This window comes from Microtus ochrogaster, chromosome X (genome assembly GCF_000317375.1).
Source record: "Microtus ochrogaster isolate Prairie Vole_2 chromosome X, MicOch1.0, whole genome shotgun sequence".
Classification (NCBI taxonomy): Eukaryota; Metazoa; Chordata; class Mammalia; order Rodentia; family Cricetidae; genus Microtus; species Microtus ochrogaster.
The window spans coordinates 50,058,847-50,064,846 of record NC_022026.1 but is presented as its reverse complement, the minus strand read 5'-3'; positions in this window follow the sequence as shown (position 1 = coordinate 50,064,846).

The window sequence follows — 6,000 nt, the reverse complement described above, 5'->3', positions numbered from 1 at the left end:
TTTGCCACCACCATCCAGCAGTTTTTCTGTATTTTTTGAGATGATTGTATGATTTTTTTATCCTTCATTCTATTTATGTGATGCATCATATTTATTGATTTGTATGTAGGTTTTGATTTTTCGAGACAGCGTTTCATATAACCCAGGCTGGTTTCTAACACCTATCTAGCCTGGTATACTTTTGAACTCCTGCTCTTTCCACTTCTCCTTCTCAAACACAAGAATTATAGGCATTGTATTACCAAGATCAGTCAAATAAATAATATTCTTTTTCTCTCTTTCTGTTTTGGTTCTAAGGATTAAACCCAGAGCCTGTCAAAAGCTGTACCCACAATTTCTATATGCCTAACCGTCCTTGCATCCATGGAACACATGCAGACACACACACACACACACACACACACACACACACACACTTTTTCTATTATTTCTGTTTTGTTTAACACACACACATGAAAGAACACATATGTTCACATATGCTCTCTGCATATAGTACTCTACACAGAACTTATATGCACACACATATACATACATAAAAGCATTTTCTACAGAGTGAGTTCCAAGACAACCAGGGCTACACAGAGAAATCCTGTCTCTAAAAAGCAAACAAACAAACCCCCAAATAATAACAACCACCCCCTCCACACAAAAGAAAAAAAGGAAAAGCAAATTGAGCAACTCATGTAGAGCAAGGCAGTAAGCTCCTCTGTGGTTTATGCTTTAGTTTCTGCCCTGAGTTCCCTTCATTGTGGATTATAATCTTCATGTATAAGCCAAATAACCCCTTTTACCCCAAACTGCTTTTAAAGAAGATTTATATATCTTTATTTTGATATATGTGAGTGTTTTTACCTGTGCACCACAAGCATGCCTGGTACTCATAGAGGTAAGAAGACAGTGTTGAAACCGTTGGAACTGGAGTTGCAACTGGTTGTGAGCTGTTATGTGATTTCTAGGAATCAACCCGAGTCCTCTGCAAGAGCAAGTGCACTTAAGCCATCTCAACACTGAACCATCTCACCAGCCCCTGATCATAGTGTTTTTATCACAACAGAAAACAAACTAGAACAGCCCACTTTCCTGAATGACTTGGAATTGCTGGGTGACATGAAACCCTATTATAAAAGAAAAAAGGAACCATTTCAATTTCATGTGTATCACTCTCCTATTGCTTCTAAAATAAATTTGCACAAACAATGGCTAAAATAACAGCAATTTATTTCTGTGCAGTCCCAGAGGTCAGAATGAAATAGACATGTAAAAGCTGCTTTTGCTAAAAGCATTGACTCCATGCCTGGAACCATAGGGTAACTACAACAGGACAAAAGCTGACACCTCTCCCTTCATTTTGTGTCCATCTGACTCCTTGACTTTGGCCGAAGGCACAGACTTAAATCATTGCCTTTAAGCTGTCTTCTGGAGTCAGCTTGGACTCCCAGAATATCAGATCCATATTTTTGGGATTTCATAGGTGCAGCTTTCCTGTTATATACCAAGGACACAGTCTCACAGCGGATTTCCTGGTCCTCTGACTCTTTCATTTTTTTTTCTGCTTCCTCGTCTACAATGTTCCCTGAACCTTAGCTGTAGGGAGTGTGTTGTTAGATGTATCAGCTGGGGCTAGACACCCTAGGATCAGTTGTTCTCCGCATCTTAATCAGCTGTGAGTCTCTGTGATGGTCTCCATCTGCTGCAAAAGGACGCTTCATTGATGAGGAAGTGAGAGCCACATTTATTTGTGGGCATAAGGATAAATATTTAGAATACAATGAGAAATTATATTCGTCTCCTTAGTATGTAAAAGCATATAGCCTCGGACACCATTTTTGGGATAGGCACAGCTAAGAGTCCAGAAGGCACTGCTGAAATGTCCAGGTTCTTGTGTCTCAGTGTCTCAGAGCACAGAACTGGAGTAAGGATGCAAGCATGGTAGTAGAAATAGCGAACATTTAGTGAGATTACTTCTGAAGGTGGACGTGGGCCTAGGATCTGGGGAAAGTTAGAAGCGCAAAGGCAGGCTTGTGGCCATGAGAGTCATGCCCTTTTTTGTGTCAATACATACTCCCTGCCTTCTGCACTTGTGGATTGTGGCTTTTCCTGCGTATGCTCTGCCCTTTACATGTAAACTTGGCTTAGGAGTTTTCAGTTTTTTACTTCTGTCATTGGTTTCTTTCATATATTAGTGATCTTTAAAATTAATTTTGTGGTACTAGAGAGCTGTTGGGTGGCTCGCAACCTCCTGTTGTTCCAACTTCAGGAGATCTGACATCCTCTTCTCCCTTCAACAGGCACCTCAACTGCACAACCACCCACCATCATACACGCAACTAAATCTGAAATTAGCTCTGGAGGTGGGGAGGGAGTGCAGATGCAGATGTGACATGTCATACCATGCATAGGAAGGTCGTAGGGCAACCGTTGGAGATGGTTCTCCCCTCCTATCTTGTTGAGGCAGGCTTTCTCTGCTGCTGTGCTGTGTAGCTGACTGGTGAACTGCTGGGCAATTCTCGTGTCTGCTTCCCTATAGATGCGCATGTCACCACATCCAGCTTTTTCTGTGGGTTCCTGGGGTGGGATCCAGGTCATCAGGCTTGTGCAGCTAGTGCCCATTAAACCATCTTCATGGGCCTTTACTTTGCCTTGAATAAACCGTTCTCACACTTAGTGTGCTTCAACTTGCCCTTTAGGTTTACTCTTAACAGCAAAAAGTTTCTTGGAGCCGGGCGATGGTGGTGCACGCCTTTAATCCCAGCACACGGGAGGCAGAGGCAGGCGGATCTCTGAGTTTGTGGCCAGCCTGGTCTACAAGAGTGAGTACCAGGACAGACTGCAAAGATACAGAAAGACCCTGTCCCATAAAATCAAAAATGAAAAGAAAAAAAGCTTCATGAATTAGGTGGGCACCTTTGGCGCATACTTTTTTTTTCAAATTTGCTTAAACTTGTTAATGCCAGGTTGCAAATACACAATTAAACCAATCCTCCCTCCTAGAGCTTTCCATTTTGTTCAAAGTCCAACAAATTGCCCTCCGGATCAGGCATACAGTGTCATCCGGGAATTCTTTTTTCTCTCCCTGTTGCCTTATATGAGATCCATTGTTTCCTGGGTCTAATACTTTTTGCTTTCTTAGTATGCTCCTTTCCTTTACTGAATGTCCTTCTGAGGTTTATTAGACGAGTGCATGATGATTTCCAGTCCTTTGCCTTGAAGTTTCTCAGTATCTGTCACTGGTGTTCTGAATGGTATTATACTACATTTTGACTATGGTATATATATTTGAACATTTGTTGTAAGCTTCACTGACGATGGCCCATATTGTTCACCCATAGTCCTGGACTCTTGGCTGGTTCTTTCCACGTGGAGATACTCGCCCTTCCATTTATGGACCGTTATCTCCAGTTCTTTCCATTTTGGAGGCTGCCGATAATATGGATATTGAATCATCTGAAATGGTCTTGATATTTTCTCTCCTTCCCATTCTATTTTCCATTTCATTGTCTTCTTATTCTATCTCCTGGGGATTTTTTTTGCTTTGATATGAGCATATTTATATATAATAGTTTATTAATTCTTTGAGAATTTCATACACACAATGCAATATGACCATAATTTTATTACATTTAAAAAATTTAGCTATTGTATCTGAATTTCCATGATCTGATTCTTATGGCATCCTATCCTCTCTTCTCTTCAATCCCTCCCACCCTTTCTTTCAGGGTTGTTCAGAGTCTATCTTTATTTGATGGATGCAGCTTCTTAACATTGTGAGGTTCATTGTTTTGGTTATAGATGTTGAAGTCTTCATTAGTCTCCCATGTGTTTCTTTTCCTTAGTCCTTTTATTCTGTTTGTCTTTTCACTTGACACTAGAAGAATTCTTCAATCACCTAGTCATTTTTGTTGATACTGAATACTAAGGCATCTCAAACCCTTTGGGTAGATCCTGTAAGCCTGGGCAGAGACTCTTATGGGGAGTAATGGAGCCATGTATCAGCCAGGATCTGATAGCAAACAGCTGTCACAGTTCCATTGAATTGGGTTCATTCGAGAAAGGTTCAATAAAGGACATTTTTGAACGCATGGCAGGGTTTAAGGGAGAGACAAAGACTAGGTCAGTATCCCAAAGGAAGCAATCATAGAGAACTACCTCACTACCTGAGGGTTGAAGGGCAGGGTGTGGGCAATTTTCTTTGGAACTCTGTGTGGGTCTCCATGTGGAAGGAGGCAGGTGACAGGGAAAATGATTTAATGGATCTGTGAGTCAGCAGGGAGGGAGCACAGGGCTCAGATATCCTGACTTGGCGCTGCACTATCCATCTCTGCAGGAGTTTGACACAGGTCAACACTCACGGCACCCAGGGAAAACTGGATCGGACCCGAGAATGGGAGCAGAGGCCTTTAATTCAGGCTGTATCTGGCAAGACAGAGTTGGGAAAACAGAAGCCGTTCTAGGCGTTTGACTTTAAAGGTTGGAAATAGACTTTTATATCAGAGGTCAGCAGAGCCAGGGGTAGTAAATGTCAGGGACACTAGCAAAAGGTCAGAGGAGCTGACTGTGCAGTTCTGCAGCTCCCCAGAAAGTTCTTACCAGTGAGTCCAGTTTTCAAAGGCAATGGGAAGCCACTACTGATCTCACATGTCCATATGTTGGGTTCTGGTCCACGAGGGAACCAGTGTCGGGTTGGCGTTTCCCCATGCCCACATCTGGGGATCTTTTCTCTAGGTCCCCTTGGGTGTTTCTGAAGAAGGTGCCTCTCATCTCATTGTGTCAAAGAAGAGAGGAGAGATGAACAAGCCTTGGTCGTTAGCATACTGAGAACTGCATGGTCCTGGGTTAAATGCCTTCCTAACAAGGCATCTCCTACCTGCAGCACCCAGCTTGTTGGACAGTGTCAGGGGAGGACCTGAGTGTCCAGGCACTCAGTATACCAAAGATGACACCATGTCCTTGATCTGAGCCTTGAACTTTGCAGAACTTTGGTTGGTTGAGGGGTTCCTTTCAGAGCCTGCTGCAAGTTCCAGTTTTATGGAAGTAGCTCAGTAATAGCACTCACCCCCAAAGCCTGATGACCTGGGATCAGATCCCTAGTAGCCACGTAAGCCTTTTTATTGATTTATTTGGGTGGCCAAAAAAGGGCTATGGTTTATGGCTATGAAAAACTGAGACACATATACAACTCTTAAAAGTTTAATTCAGCTTTTAAAAGACAGATGTAGTAGTACAAACATCTGCAGTTCCAACACTGTCTCAAAGGGAGTTGGGAGATGAAGGCAGGAACATCTCATGATGCTCATGGGGCAGCTAGCCTGGCTAGCACAGTTGTGAGGACTCCCTGTCTCAAGCAAGGTGGAAAGGAAAGGGCTGATCTTCTGAGTTCCATATGCATGTTTGTGCCTGCACTCACAAGAACTGGCACACACACATACTTATACACTGGAAAGAGAGACAGAGACAGAGGAAAAAATTGTTTCTGGGACAACTTGGCTGCAAATATGGCCTGGTAACCTTTGATAGTGGTTGTCTTTGCTAAGTTGAAAGACAATGTGAGTGCCGGAGATAGGTAAGTATGCAAGCAGTGTCTTATCACCAAGTGTTATGCCATGAGCATTTGATGTACATCCAGTTCACCAAAGCATTCGGATCTCATGCCAAGCAAAATACCTGTGAGGATGCACCAATATTCTGTGTGAAGACCATTAAATAGGAACTCTCAATGATGACAGAACAAATAGGCTGTTTAGATTTCAGACAATTCCATCATTTCTAATCCAATCAGACACAATTGACTTTCTGTCCCCCGAACTGCTCTCTTCTGGGAAAGGACACTGATGGAGCATGACATTTAGCTTCTTTGAACTCAGTTGCTAAAATGGGAATATAACACTTGACTTACACTGACGTCAGAGGCTAGCAGAAGAGGACCCTTCTTGTCCATCAGTGACGGTGATTATCAAACTCATCATCTTTGCTGCCTAGAGACACAGGAACAAGTGCCTCTAA